This window comes from Sturnus vulgaris, unplaced genomic scaffold, assembly GCF_052056855.1.
Source record: "Sturnus vulgaris isolate bStuVul1 unplaced genomic scaffold, bStuVul1.hap1 Scaffold_87, whole genome shotgun sequence".
NCBI lineage: Eukaryota > Metazoa > Chordata > Aves > Passeriformes > Sturnidae > Sturnus > Sturnus vulgaris.
This window is the reverse complement of record NW_028276756.1, coordinates 3,600,533-3,616,739: the sequence shown is the minus strand read 5'-3', so window position 1 is coordinate 3,616,739 and position 16,207 is coordinate 3,600,533. Positions and strand designations below refer to the sequence as shown.

The following is a 16,207-nucleotide window of genomic DNA, read 5'->3' as shown; positions in this document are numbered from 1 at the left end:
ATCCCCCCGTTCTCCCGGTCCCGTCCCGCACCCCGCGGCCGCTCCCCAGGATCATCCGCCCGCGCTGCCCCGGGAGGAGGAGCCGCCGCCAGGATCCGCTCCCGGGCCGTGCCCGCCTTGCCCTGGATCCACCCTCATCTCCCCCGCCTCCATCCCCATCCCCCTCCACTCTCGGGGCATCCTTCTCCACCCCAGCCGGCTCCATCCCCTCTGCCTCCATCCTGGGACCATCCATAAAAGATCCGTGTTAATCACAAAAGCATTGGGGCTTGTATAAACCAGAATACTAAGCTCTGAACTGAAGCATGGACACTAGATAAAAGAAATGATATGATTAAATAGTTCTGTTTAAAATCACCTTGTTATATTATGCTATGTTATGTTTTCCAAGTAAGCTGCATGGACTACCAGCTTGCAATATCAGTCTTCCCGATAGCCCTTCCTGCCTTTGTTTGATCAGTGCTGCCAATCTCAAGGAGCAGACTTCCAGATTTCACTGGTGGTTATCTACAAGGACCAGACGGTTATCTGTGAGACTGACTGTCTCCGCAGAGTTTGTGAATTGGGATAAGGACGTTTATTCGACCACCACTGCTTACCTGGTGTTATGAATGATGTTCTATTTTTCCAATTTATCAAGCAACAAGATTAAATTTAATAGTAGATTTTTAAATTGTAACAAAAACGAATACAATCAAAGTATTGGAGATGACAATTAAAGTATTGGAGATGAATACAATCAAAGAGCATATATTTGAGAATATACAAAATTTGGCAGTAAGTAATTCAGTATAATTGAGGTTCGTATAAAGCATAAGCAAAACTGACCGGGGGTACAGGGAGTGGCTCCCATTCCTCACGTACCAAAGCATCCAGGCTAACAATCCCACTTATATACTGTAGGCTACAGAAGGTTCTAGAAAACTCCTCCTAGTTTCTATTCCTAAAATCTCCGTCACTGTGTGTATATGGTGCATGCTCTATAATGGGTTAGGGGGTCTCTCATCCTTTTGAGGGTCTTATTTCCGATGAAGGCTCATCGTCTTCATCAGTGACCGAGGTGTGACCTGCAGGTAGCTCAGGTGCACTGTGTGACTGAGCAGATGTTTTCCATAACAAGACTTTAATTAAGTCCCATGCTTGGAATCATCCCATTTTGGCCCATTTCAAGGTCAAAACTTTCTATTTCTAGATGCTGCTTGTCAGACCTACGTCCTTCTACTATTCTTGTTTGACTTTCTTCCAACCTCTTTCTTCGACTCCCAACATCTGGAAGATGTCCTGTGTCCTGTCTCACCCATCTCCCCCCTCACTCTGTAACAATTGTCTTCTATTCATCTAAATACAACTTTGTTAATATAGTTACAGTTTAATTAGCACGAATCACATTTATCACACTGGGAAGAACAGTGTTGGGAAGACTGGGGGACACTGAGGCATACTATGCATGACACTGGGGGGAACTGGAAGGGAATAGGAATGAACTCAAGTGTACAAGGAGGGCCTGGAGGGGCACTGGGGTTGTACTGCCTGTCCTGGGGATGAACTGGGCTGTACTGGGAGGGACTGGAGGGGTTGAATGGGCTCCTCCCGCCTCTGCCCATCGTTGCCTGCAAACAATCAGCGCCGGGGATCGAGGCTTAGGGGGGCTGCCTGGTGTCAGCGCCATCTTTTCTTTTTGCCTATAACTCCCATCATGCCCCGCGGACCGATAGAACCCCATTGGAGCTGGGACTACAACGCCCGTCATGCCCCGCGCCCCACAGAACCCCGGTATCCGTCCCCACATGTCCCTTAAGTGTCCCCCAGATCCTCCAGGATTCTGAAGTGCCTCCACAGCACCCATTCGGGACCCCCTAAAAGCATCCCCAGATCCCCTGAATGCTCCCAACACCACAGATTCCTGTTACAGTCATTTCTGGGAATTTCTTCTCCTCTCATCCCCGGCGGCTTCTGAATTTCACATAACATAATCTGGCGCCTAAAACTCCTGCCATTCCCTGAGCCCTAAAAAGCCCGGTTAGAGCTCCCCAAGTTCCCCCAGAGTGCTCCCGAACCGTTCACGTTCTCTCCTGAGGACCTCAAATCGCAGTTCGGACGCAAAAGTGTCCCCGAAATGCCTTCCTGGGCCCCCAAACCCCAAGCTACCTAAGGGACTACAGCTCCCATCATGCTCCGTAGTTCCCGTACCATGGCATTGCAGTTGTGACGTCATCTCCGGTCATGCCCCATGTTTCACCGAGACACTTTGGAGCTGCGCCTACAACTCCCATGGTGCTCCACAGCTCCATTGAACCGTGTTATACCTGTGCCTACAACTCCCATGAACCCCCGCGGCCCAGAGAGCCCCGTTAGAGCCTCCCAAGTGGCCGCCCGGATCCCCAAGTGTCCATCAGAATCCCTCAGTGCCGCATCGAATTCCCACCCGGCTCCCCCAGAGTGGCCCCTTTTACCCTGTCTGAGAAAATGATTAAAAAAAACCCAGCACTAAAGGAGTAAAAATAGGACTTATAAGCATAAAGAGGGAGGAATCAATACCCAATAGTGGTCAATTGACAAATTAATTAATGATGGGAATAGTGTTACTTAGAACCAATGAACAAAATCTTTTTTGCTTGCTAAAAATGTATAGATTTTTTTACATAAATATAGAAGTAAGAAAAATATAGAACTATATTAGTATAAACAAAAAACTATTACTAAAATTTCATTAATAGGCACCTTTTAATTCCAAGTAAAAATTAATAATTTTTATTTTAATGTTTTGACTCAGTCCCAGGTGGGCGATGTCTGACATGGTGACTGAAGGGGTGAGGAGCAGGTTGTCCAATCAGTGTCAGGGTCACTCTTCTACACGCCCAGACCTCCTAAGGAGACATTCAGCATCAAGATCACCTGGCGAATGCTTCTATCACCTCTACAATGAACTGAAAAATAAAAAAATGCTCAACTAAATAAAAACAAAAATCATGAGGTGCACTTCGAAATTTTCCTCCTTAACAGAACTCCAAACTGACTCCAATCAGCTGCACAAGCCCTGCAGACTTGAAGACAATTGAAGGAAGACAAAGAGATCCTGAGAGCTTTCTGTATTTTAATCACCTCCACGGTGGATTTGGGGCTGAGCCCAGGAGCCTCAGGCACTGAGAGAAGGTTGAAGAAGCTGCTCCAGGAGTCAGAAGCAAAACTCCAAGTCCCTTGGAGCATCAGTGGCCCCACTGAGGGCAGGGAGTGCCAAAGGCTCCCCAGGGAGTGGTGAGAGCAGATCCTTGAGGGCAGGATTGCAGGAGCCCGAGGCTGTGAGCAGGGAACTGCAATGCTGAGCAAGGCCTGGGCTGGGTGGAGGAAGCAGAAAGGCCAAGGCCTGAGCCCAGGCCTGGCCCAGCAGGGCCTGTCCCTCACGGGTGGCTCGGGGCTGTTGCTGGGGCAGTGGGATGGCAGGGGCAGCAAGGACAAATGTCATCAAGCTGCCAGCCCTGGCAGCCTCCTGAGGGAGGGCCGAGGCAGAAGCAAAGTGCAGCCCCTGCCAGGAAAGTTCCTTCTGTGGGGCTGCAGAGGCCCTGCCCGAGCCCAGGGCACAAAGGCCTGGGTGCCTCTGGCCCTGCCAGCCCTGCCCAGCCCTCGGCCATCTCTCCTGCAGGCTGTGCCCCCTGTGCGTGCTGCTCCTGTGCCCTGGCCGGCTGCACACGCCCATCTCGCTGTCCCCCCCAGCATTTCTCAGCCCAGCATTGCTGTGCCCTCCCTGGGCTCCCTGCACCCAGCGCTGCCGGCTCCTGGCACACAGAGCCATGGCCTGGCCCAGCCTCACGCTGGGACACCTCGGGCACCAACATTCCTATTTTAAAGGGTTTATTTTATTATTGTTTTTCTTTAGAGCAGAGGTGATTCCAGCATTCTGTGATTGATATTGATCCAAGATCTCTCCTCAGGAGGTCTGGCCTGCTCACAGAAGCTGTGCCTTGAGGTCTGACCCAGTGTGCACAACCTTGCTCCACATTTCCCAACCCTTCCTGTCTGTCCTCACTTACCTGTGACCTGCTTTGCTTGGAGAACTGCCTGCACTCAGGAAATTGTTTGGTTTGGGGTTTTTTTTAAGCAATCAAGAACTCCTTACTTTCTATATTGAAAACAGACACACTCCTCTGGTGTGTGCCAGGCCAAGGTACCACCAAGGAGTTTCCCCTTCCCCAAGGCAGAACCCTGCAAGGAAGGTTTGAGAGCTTTGCACTCCTTAGTTCCCTGAGGCCTTGCAGGGTTCACAAAGGCCCCTTGGTTCCATGAGGTTCTGCACTGTCACAATGGAGATTTGGGTCCATGGGGCCCCACAGTGTCACAATGCTCTTTTTGGTTCCATCAGGCCTTGATCAGTCACAATGGACTTTTGGTTCCATGAGGTTCATTAATGTCACCATGGTCTCCTTGGTTCCAGGAGCCATCACAATGTCACAACAGACCCTTGGTTCCATGAGGTTCCTGCAGCAGGACTTCCCCTATGGCCCAGCAGAGCTCATCTCTTCTGTCCATCAGCTGGGGCCATCACTCAGGGCATCTTCCCCCTCTCAGGAATTGCTGAGATAACCCAGGCCCGACATCTGTCCTGTCCTGAGTTCTCTCTGGTGCCAGGGAGGTGGAATTCCCAGCTGACCATGAACATCTGGCCTTGAGAGCAGCCTGAAGGGAGATGAGCCTTGAATTTCTGAGTGACACACACTTCACTTTACAAACTAGAAAAGCTACACAGAACTTTCACCAAGCAGAAATCTTCTGCATAGTCCCTGCAAACAGGTAGGGCTTCTCCCCCAAGTCTGGATGCATCTTTGTGGTTCCTTTTCTGGGAGCTGAGTGAAAGTTCTCCATGTGTACTCCCTCATCAGTTTGGTGCTAAGTTACATTGACTCCTGATCTCTGCTATTCCTTCACTAGCTGTAATATAGGGAACTTTATTGTGCACGGTGTTTGTATCTACCTGGGCTTCTTTTGTTTATCCTGTGCAGTAAGTATTCCAGTTAAAGTGTCTTGTCTGTTAATCTTGAGTCCATTCAGTAAATAATTCATTTTATAATAGACCTCATCAGCCATTCTCTTGTGAGCAAAAGCAATTTGGTGTGCAGGTCGCCTGAAACAGAGTTACTGCCAGAAACCTGAGCATAAGGCAGGACTTGCCTAAGCTTTCACTCCATTCAAAACATATTTCAATTAAAGACAAAAAGAGAGAATATCTTTTTTTCTTACTTTTATTTTCTTTTTTATACACTGATATCAGCAATCTCCAGTTGATATTGATCCCCAGCCCCTCCTAATGTAGTCTGACCAGAGATGAAAATCAAGACCCTTTATGGCTGACAATCAATCACACTCTGTCCCTACCCCACCATGTCCCCCATCCAAGCCCTGGCACTCAGAGCAGCCTTGTGCAAATCTGAGCTCCCTCCCCTCCAGGCTGTGCCTGCAGCTTTCAGCTCCTTGGCACCAACTCCCACCTGCTTTCCTTGGAGACGGCGCTGCCTGAGACACAGAGGGATGTTCATTTCTTGTCAGCAAATAAAATAAAGCCAGGCACAGCTCCATAAAAAACAGAAGTCCAGGCCAAGGAGTGCTGGGCAATGGAGTCACATGCAGGGGTGTCCCCAGGGCTCAGGATTGGGGCCAGGGCAGTGAAATCTCTTTCTTGCTGATGTGGACGAGGCCATGGAGGGCACCCTGAGTCAGTGTCCAGGTGAGGCCAAGCTGGGTGGGAGTGTGGCTGTGCTGCAGGGCAGGAAGCTCTGCAGAGGGATCTGGACAGGCTGGAGCCATGGGCCCAGGACAATTGGATGAGGTTCAGCAAGGCCAAGGGCTGGCTCCTGCCCTGGGCTCACAACCACCCCAAATCCCTGGCTCTGCCCTTTCCTGATCCCGACTGCCTCATCAGGTTTCTGTGCTTTTGAGGTCAGGAGCTGGTAGAACTTGAAAGGTAAGAAAAGGATTCTCTTCACTGCTAATATGAAAATGTAAACATCATGAAATTTAATAAACCTTGAAACTCTTCCCTGAACAATGTGAGACATCCCAGCAGCATCTGAGACATCCACCATCCACAGGGGATTTCTGTAGAAAATCGATTTTAGGCGCAGGTTATGCTGTGATAGATATAAACACAATCAAGTTGTTGCATCAGGATGCTCTGCCTGGAGTGTGGTTAAAACAACATGAAAAATGTTCTATTTATAAAGCTTTCACTGATAGATGGAGGAAGGGAAGTCAAGCTGCTTTTGATTTTGAGGAAATGCTGAAACCAGCCTGAGTCATTTAAACTCCTCCTGTCCTTGCTGGCATGAGGAGCCCCTCAGCCTTCCCTGCTCCGGGCTGGACAAGCCCAGCTCCCTCAGCCTCTCCTCACAGCCAAAGGGCTCCAGCCCCACCTTGGAGGCCCTTCCCTCACCCTGCTCCAGCTGCCAGACATCTTTCCTGCCCTGGGCAACCCAAACCAGGCCCCAGTGACCTGGATAATCCACGGCCTTGATGTCCTGGTCACACAGCCCTGGCCCCTTGTCCCCGTGTCAGGCTCTGGGGTTGATTTGTGGAACATCCTTGGGGGAGGCTGTGGCTCCAGGTGGAGCAGGGGGATCCCGGGGGACAGGGGACCCTGCTGGGCATGAACAGCATTGGACTTGTCTGGGGAAACTGTGAGGGGGTGCTGGGGCAGAGTGACCAACACAGCGACCTCACACAGTCCTGCTGTGATGTCACACACCCCTGCTGTGATGTCACAGCCTGCTCTGTGATGTCACAGTCAGCTCTATGATGTCACACAGCCTGTGATGTCATAGCTTTTCAATGACCTCTCATAACCCAGTCTATGATGCCATAAGCCACTCTGTGACCTCATGTTCCCAGATGATAAATTGCCCACCCCAGCTGAGCTAACAGAATTCTTGTTCTCCAAAACCACTGGCCTCTGGAAACTGCACACTGCTCATTGTGTGAGAAAGAGAACTGGAAGCTCCCCAGCCTCAGTGTCCTGCCAGCTCAGCCAGGCTGAACTGGAACATTGGGATCCATGACCACCAGGGACCAGCAGAGAGACCCCCAGGACAGAAGAACCCATGGGTAAAGGGGAGGGGAAATATGTTAATGATTGTGGGCAAATGATTATCATTTGTGTGTTTAGTCCAGGACAGTCAATGAATAAGTCTGCAAAATACAGAATATAAACAGAAATTTCCTGTACTCAGCATGCACGGCTTTGGGAGGAGCTGTCCCCCTGTGTATCCAGCCAAATAAAGAATGCTGCTTTTTAAGGTTACATTGATGTTAAGCAGTTTATTATTTTACCCGATGTTTGGTAACACTCCCAAGGAAAGCTCTGTCTCCTGCTGTTCACAAACAGAGAAGGGCTGGTGGGAGATGTGGTGGTCAGAGGCTGTTTGGGGTACAGTGACCATGAAATAATCCAGTTTTCAATATTCTGTGAAAAAAGGAGGGCCATCATTTAAACTTCTACAGTGGAATCATGGAGGGCAGACTTCAGCCTATTCAGGATGCAGATTTGGAGAGAACCAAATCAGGTACTGATTTTTTTGAGGGAAACAGCCTGTAAAAATAAAGGCTTTCAGGAAGGATGGACACACCTCAAGAAAGAAATCTTGAAGGAGAAGGAGCAGCCTGTCCTGCATGCCAAAACTGAGCTAGCAAGGAAAATGACTGGCCTGGCTGGGCATGGAGATTTTTCCAGGAACTCAGGGAAAAAAGAAGGTGCATCAGCTTTGGAGCAAGGGGAAGGCAACTCAGGAAGATTTTAAGGATGTTATTAAATCTTGCAGAAAAAAAAGGAGAGAGGTGAAAGCTCTATTGCAGCTTAACCTTGCCGCTTCTTTGAAAAATACTGAAAATAATTTTTATACATATATTTATAGCTAGGACAAGGAAAACCTCAGTTCTTTATTGGATGCAGTTGGGAATATAGTAATTAAAGATGAGGAAGAATTTGAGGTACTTAACACATTCATTGCATCAGTTTTCAACAGTAAGAAAGGTTGAGCTCAGGACAAGTGTTCTCCTGAGCTGGCAGATGGGGACAGGGAGCAGAACAGACCCCTGTAATCCAGGAGGAAGCAGCTGGGGCCCTGCTGAGCCACTCAGATGCTCACTGGTGCTGCCCGAAACCCCAAGTAAAACACAAACTAACAGAGTGTCAGTTTATGCGGTGCTTTATTCAGGGCCCGGGGACCTGCGGACTCGCGTCCTAAGTCAGGATCCCACTGGTTCCCTTTTTAGAGGGTTTTTTTATACCCTTTTTACAAATGGTTTATGTGCAGAAGTACACATTCTTCTGTAGATACATTCACCTTGAAGATAGCATTTTGGCGTCATAAATCTTACATGGTTGCTTATCTTAGGACTATAGTGTTCTCCTCCTCAATCTCTCTCTTATGCCACTGCCCACCACCAGTACTTTATTTATGTTTATACTTTAACCTTATCACTAACGGTTCTGCATGCTCTTAGCACAGCACATTCTTAAGTTGGTTTCCCAGGGCCTACTCTGGGGACTGCAGTCTTCAAGCCTTAGCATTACTACTACTATTATGGTTTATACACTTTATATTCCAATATTCAGGATTTCTAGTCCATACGGTAACACCCCCAGATATCACCCGGATATACCTGGGTACCCCTTGGACACCTGGATCACCAAAACCCCTGGGGCCTCCCAAAACTAGTGTCTCAAACATCCTCATTACTTTGACTGGATAGACCTGGTGCCCCTAAATCTCATTGCCTTTATAGGGTAGACCTGCTGTCCCTAAATTCCTATTGATTTCAACGGGTTAGACCTGGAGTCCTGTTTATCTCCATTTATTCCTACAAATCCCTCCCTGAGGTCCCAATTTTGCTTCAGTGCTCCCAGTCACCCCAGTGTCTCCCCCTTAGCCCTTCCCAGTGCTCCCAGTTTAAACAGTAACTCCTCCCAATCAAGCCCTATCAATGGGTAGACGTGGTGTCCCTAAATCCCTATTGACTTCACAGTGGTAGAACTGGTGTCCTTCAATCCTCTGACTTCAGCGGGCAGAGCTGATGTCTAACATTTTTGCTGCTAAAAATCCCAATTTTGAGTTTGGAATTCCCAGATTTCAGGCTGAAAATGGACATTTTTGGGCTTAGCTGGAGGCACAGCTCCAGCATGGACAGCAGGTGAGGGATCAGGGATTTGGGATTGGCCTCCGGGAATTCATCCAGGACATCCAGAGCATCAGCATTGCAATCCTGGAATGGAAACTCCCAGAATTCAGACCAAGATTTCCCCCAAATTTCCCCATTTTAGGACCAAATTTCACCAGAAACCCATTGACTTCAATGGATAAACCAGGTGTCCCTAAATCCCTATTGACTTTAATGGGATAGACCTGGTGTCCATAAGTCCCTATTGATTTCATTAGTCATGTCTGATGTCAAAAAAATGTGCATTGGGAGATTGATATTACAAGAGATGGGGCAACTGAGAGACGTTGTCAAAGATGGTTTATGGCCTCATGGTGTCAGTCTCATAGAAGGGTGAGACATTAAAGGTGTTACATCCAACACCAAACTATGAGAAGCCTCCTCATTCTTAGTTACAATGCCTTATGTTAGTTTTTAGCCAATCAAATAATTCTGTGAAGTTAGCTAGTGTCTTTTTACACCAATCATTAATTGCTTTCCTTCTCATGGCTTTGCAGTAATTTGTCATTTTTCAACCAATCCTATAACACTTCACAAACCTACACTGATATATCTTAAACTTCTAACTAAATTTATAACAGGTTCTATTGCTAACCTTTACAATCTTTTACTATCTTACTTAACATACTGCTTTGCTTACATAATGCATATTTCGGTTTGCTTAGAACATAGTTCTACTTAAACTAAAAACTTATATTCTTGTTTTATATCTGTTTTACTTTTAATGCTCTGATTCCCCAAGCGTTCTCCAAGGTCTTAGGTCAACCCTTGGATCCATCTCAATCTCTGAGCCTGTATGCACAAGACCCTGAGAGCTCTCTGTGCCTGCATTTCCCACACCACCTGTCATCTCTGCCTCCAATTTCCTGCTCACACTGGAACCTGGGGACACTTTCTCAGTTGTGTCCCTCAGTGGTACACATGAACAGTATCAGAAATTTTGGAGTTTGATTCTGACTGAATTCTTCAGAGGTTTCCTTGAAAGCAACGATTCTGGCTTGATTTCCCTCTGGTCTGGTCCAGTTCTTTCAGTAGTTTTTTATCTCCATTTATAGAGAAATATGACAATGACCTTCTTAGAAATATCCTTTCCAATTTTCAAGGGTGTATTTTATTACTGTTCTCTTTAGAGCAGAGGTGATTGCAGAATTCTGTGATTGATATTTGTGAGCAATGGATTTGTAAAGAATTCTCAAAGTCAGACTGAAAGCTCACACAGTCTTGTACATCTGGATGCAAAATCTGAGATAAGGTGTGCTGACTCAGAATGGCCCTGGATAGAGAAGACATTGCTGAGAGATTGAACTAGAAACAGGTTTCAAACAATGGCCTTCCAAAAAGATCAGCTATTTTGGAGAATTAGAACTGTGAAAGATGTATTGTGGCAAGACTATGTGGAGTAAAATTGTGGAGTAAAATACTAGGTGATTGGTGTTAGAAATATTAGCACCATTGTGTGGCAAAAGATAATAGGCTGAAAAACATTTATAAAATATTATAACCAGGAAACAAGTTGGCTTCTGATAGAATGGCATTGAGATTTACACCTCTTATGTTTCACCTTTCAAGTAATCTGATAATGGAAAAAAATCTTTTTAAAACCCTTGTCAGTTTCCCCATCTCTGTAGAGCTGGGATTTTCCAGCAGTGCTGAGTCCCTGGACATCAGTCCCTGAGAAGGAGCTGAAGGAAAACTTCTCAAGAACTCAATGACATACTCAAACTCCAAAGTTTCTTGAAATTTTAATGGGTCCCACAGAGGGATATGACTCAGAAAATGTTTCCACGTTCCAGTTAGAGCAGAACACTGGAGGCAGTGATGACAGGTGGGGACAAACAAGGCAAAGATGTCTCTGATGCTGAGCAAACCTGGATGTGTTTCAGGAATGCCAAGGGCCAAGGGCTGAGCCCCAGCCCCTGGCAAGGCACATCCTGTCCCTCCCTCATTGCTCAGGGCTCTTCCCGGCCCACTGGGCTCTGGCCATGTGCAATGCCAAGGGCAGCACCATGGGGCGGCCCCTGCCAGGCTGCTGAGCAGGGACAAGGAGGCAATGAGGCCCCAGCACAGCAAGGCTCACTTGTCCCCTGCTGGCCTCAGGCCCAGGGCCAGCCTGCATGGCCCAAGTGCTGCAGGAGTTGGCTGTGTCAGGGCCTTTCAGCTGCTGCCCATCCCTGTGGCCTCTGCAGCCCAGGCTGTCCTACGGTGTCCATGCCCTGCGCCTCTGTCCCTGCAGGCTGTCGTCATCCCCCGGCTGCCCCACCTCGCTGGCCCCTTCCTTTGCTGACAGCTCTGCCTCCTGCTTGCCTCTGCCTGCACACACAAAGTCTTGGCCTAGATGTCAAAAGTTTAATTCAATTTTACCTGCACCTGTGAACTTTTAGCACAGGAACAAGGCATGCAGGGCCTGCTTTCTCATCAAAGATGAGACTCTGTGGGAGCTCATGGAACCAAAATCCATTTTGATGGAGTGGGTTCACATGGAACCAATGGTCCATTGTTATACTGCAGATCCAAGGAGGCCATGGTGACACTGTGGAACCTCCTGCAACCATGGGTGCATTGTGACACTGCAGGGCCTCCCAGAACCAAGGAGTCAATTGTGGCACTTCAGAACCTCAGAGAACCAAGGTGACCATGTTATACTACAGAACCTCGTGGAACAAAGTGTCCATGGTGACATTGCAAAACATTTGATGAGAATCTGAAAGCTCAGAAGTCCATTGTGACCAAGGGGCCATTGTGACACTGAGGAATGGCATGGAACCAAGGGTCCATTGTTGCACTGTGGGAACTCAGGAAACCAAAGGTCCATTGTGATATTGCAGGGCCCCACGGAGCAATGGAGACAATTATGAAACAGAATCACATCATGGCTTAGGTTAGAAAAGACATTTGAGATCATTAAGTCCAACCTAGGACCTGACATCACCTCAATAGGGCTCATCACCTCAATAAAGGCCTTCAATAGATTCACCTTGGGCAATCAAAAAGGGCCCAGAGGCTACACCCAAGATGGACAGTGGTCACAACTTTTTAAGACACATATAAGCTTAGTTTGTTTGCACATCAAGGGTTAGACCTCCAATTACAACTTCAAGTAATGAAGTAATATTCAGCCAGTTCACTCCCCCAATTCAGGTTTGTTTATACTTTCAAGAGCCTGAGGCTGTAGGGTGTCCTTGAGTTTCAGGCATAGGGGAATTGATTTGTCTGACAGAAATGTAAGGAGAGTTAGATAATACTTTACATGGAGTTTAGAGCTATGCACTAATGCAGTACTGAATTTGAAAAATATAAAGGCTAAAATCTTAAGGCATCACAGGCCTCACTGAACCAAGGGGCCACTGTGACACTGTGGCCCCATGGAACCAAGGAGTCCATTGTGACGCTGCAAGGCCTCATGGAAGCAAGGAGCCATTGTGACACTCTGGGGTCTTGTTGGGCCAAGGGGTGATTGTGTCACTGTGTGGCACCATTGAACCAAGGAGTCCATTGTGACACTACAGGGCCCCATGGAACTGAGGATTCATGGAACAGTTTGGGACCTCATGGAACCAAAGGTCCATTGTGACATTGTGGGACTGTATGGAATCAGGAGGCCATGATGACACTTTGAGGCCTCGTTGAATCAAGGGGCTCTTCAGGACCTCATGGAACCAAGGAGAACCTTCTGATACTGTGAGTCCCTATGGAACCAAGGGTCCATTGGGATACTGTGGCACCAAGGAGACCCCTGTGACACTGCAAGTCCTCATGGGAGCAAAGGACCATTGTCCATTTTTTGCTACCATTCCACTGCGGAGCCCCATGTAAACATAGGGCCACTATCACACTGAGGGTCCCCACAGATCCAAGGCAACAGGTAACAGGTCTGCTTGGCTTGGCCTGACTGGTCCAACTGCCCTTGGCATGTCAAGGGTCTCTTCTCATGTATTCCTGAAACACTGGGGGTCTGAGCTTTCCTTCAAATGGAAAAGAGCTGTCGTTATTATCCAAGGGCCCATAGCCAAAAGAGGATTCTGCCTCCAAAATTCCCAATACCCAGGGATTGCTCCCTGGGGAAAGCTGTCATTTCTAAGAAGTCTGGCTGACCTTGGGTTCATGAGAGTTGGGTCTCACCTGCCCTCAAGCACTGGGGCTCAGTGCAATCCCTCCTATGGAAAAGAACCGTCCCTCTGGCCCAGGCAGCCATAGCCAAAATTAGTACTTTTACTCCGAAATTTCCTATCTGCAAGAGTTACCCCTAGATGGAACAAGCTGATAAGACAGACAGGTCTGCCTCGCCTTGGCCTCTGGTGATTGCTTCTAATCTGCCCTGAGACATTGGGGCTCCATGGTTTCCTTCCTACAGGAAAGAACCATCTTTCTTCAGGCACTTATGGCTGAAATTGGGATTCTGCCTCCAAAAGTCTGTATAACCAAGGATTGCTCCCAGACAGAAGCCACCAGGACATATGGGTCTGGCTGCCTCTGGTGGCTACTCCTCATCTGCCTGTGAAACACCAGGGGTCTATGGCTCCCTTCCAGTGGAGAAGAACCATTCTTCTTCTGCAGGTGCTCATGGCCGAAATTGGGATTCCACCTCCAAAAGTCCTAGATCCAAAGACTGCTTCTTGACGAAAACTGCCTTTCCAGACAGGTCTGGTTGGCTTTTGTCTCCTGAGGGCTGGCTCTCACCTGCCTTCCAAACACTGGGGCTGCATGCTTTCCTTTCTATGCAAAAGAACTGGCCTTCTCCTCCAGGCACAAATGGCTGAAATTGGGGTGCAACTGACAAAATTCTGTATATCCAAGGGTTGCTCCCAGAGAAACTTGCCGGGACAGAGAGGTCTGCCTGGCCTTGGCCTCTCATGACTGCAGTTCATCAGACCCAGAAACACTGGGGCTCTGTGGCTTCCTTCCTGTGGACACGATTGTGACACTGTGGGCACCCCATGGAACCATGGAGACCATTGTGACACTGCAGGGTATCATGGATCCCAGGAGCCATTGTGACACTGTGGGGACCCCGTGGAACCAAGGACATCACAGTGGCACTGCTGGGCCCCATGGTGCCAAGGGGCCGGTGTGAAGCAGTGGGGCTTTGTGGAACCAAGAGGCCATTGCTGCATTCCAGGGCCTGGTGCAGCCAAAGGGCCATTGGGATCCATGGAGACCATTGTGGCATTGCAAGGCCCCATGGAATCATGGAGACCATTGTGACACTGTGGGGCCCATGGAACCACAGGGCTGTTTTGATTCTGCAGGGCACTGTGGAAGCAAGGAAAGCATTGTGGCACTGCAAGGGCTCATGGAATGAAGGAACCCTTGTGACACAGGGGAGGCCAATGGAGCCAAGTGTCTGCTGTTACAATGCAGGGCCTCAAGGAACCAAAGACCATTTTAAAGCTGCAGAGCCAAGCAGACCTTTAGAACACTGAGGGGCCTGATTGAACTGATGAGAATATGGTGACACAGCGAGACCTTATGGAAACAAGGATCCATAGTGACACTTTGGGGTCTCATGTGACCAGGACTCCAGTTGTGACACTGCAGAGCCAAGGAGATCATTATGATACTACAGGGTCTCATCAAATCAAGAGGCCATTGTGTCACTTTGGGGTCCCCATGGAACTAAGGCATCCATTGTGAAATGATGGGGCATGATGGAACCTAGGGGCCATTGTGACACTGCAGGGCCCCATGGAAGCGAGGGTCCATTGCAACAATGCTACTAAAAATTGGAAAAAACAGAAGAATGTTTAACACCAGGGGAGCAGTAAGGGGAGATGGAACAGATCTGGGTGGTTTTCCTTCCCCAGGGCCACCAGCAGGTCTAGCTGACCTTGGAATGTTGAGGTCTGCCTCTCATCTGCTGCTAGAGAACTGAGACCCTGTGCTTTCCTTCCTATGGAAAAGAACCATCCATCCTTCCATGTGCCCATGGCCAAAAGTGATATTTCCCCTGAAAAATTCCCTATATGCATAGGCTCTCCCAGTCAAAAGCTTCCAGGACAGAGAGCTCTGTCTGGCCTTGGCCTCTATTCATCACCTCAAGGAAACCCTGAGGAAGGTGTTTGAGCAGGTTTGACTACAGGAATATCAATGAGTCTTTCATAATCTGCAAAACTCAGATGTTCTTCTGATCATATGTGTCCTTTCTTTCTCAATTTGTATTATGCATGAAATTATTTTTTCAGCTAAAAAATATTATTCTTATCACTCTACCAGTCTTATGTGCAATAAAACACCTCCTCAACATATTGATGCAGTCACCTGCGTAAGCAAACACATTAAAGAATCCAGTAGGAATTATTTGTCTCTGCTCCCATCTGTCCCATCTCCTTGGAAGGTTGAAGTGCAGCCGTGGTGCCGACAGCAGCCCTGGGGCACTGTGCCCCATGGCCTCCCTGCTGGGCAGCCTCTGCCAGCTCCTGCCCAGCCCGTGGCACCTGTGGGCCTGCACTGACAGCCCTGCCCCGGGCTCTGCCGGGCTCTGGGCCAGCACAGAGGCCGGGCAGGGCTGGCCATGGCCGGGAACAGGCCCTGAGCCCCGCAGGAGGATGGAGCTGGGCCACAGCCAAACTCAGCCCAGGCCAAAGCTGGGCTCAGCAGCCAGGGCTGGCAAGGGCTGGGGACAGAGGCTGGCGCTGACAAATGTCCTGGGCCCCCTCCCTGCTCTGTGCATGCCACCAAGGGCACAGAGCAGCCTCCTCTCTGGGCCACTTGCCTGTTTGCAATGCCTTCCCCAGGCGCTGGCCCTGCCCCACAAGGCCTGGGCTGAGTCGTGCCCCTGCCCGCTCAGCCAGGCTGACATGGACACTGCTGCTTTCTCTGGCAGGCTCTCTCAGGCCAGCCCAGCTCCCTGCAAGCTGTGCCAGCTGCCCTGAGCTCTGTGCAGCACCAAGGGCCTCTCCCCAGCACAGCCCAGCCGGCTCTGGCCCCACAGCTCTGCTCAGGCCAGGGGGCTCTGGGCAGTGGCCCCACGGCCTCAGCCCCTGCAAGGGCACAGCAGCAGCTGCAGCTC

At 49.0% G+C, this 16,207-nt stretch overlaps 1 protein-coding gene across 1 annotated transcript in view; it reads right to left on the bottom strand.

The window, feature by feature from the left end:
- Nucleotides 1-16,207, bottom strand: part of LOC148217326 (olfactory receptor 14A16-like) — a 169,692-nt gene that overhangs the window by 24,988 nt on the left and 128,497 nt on the right. The window lies entirely within an intron of this gene.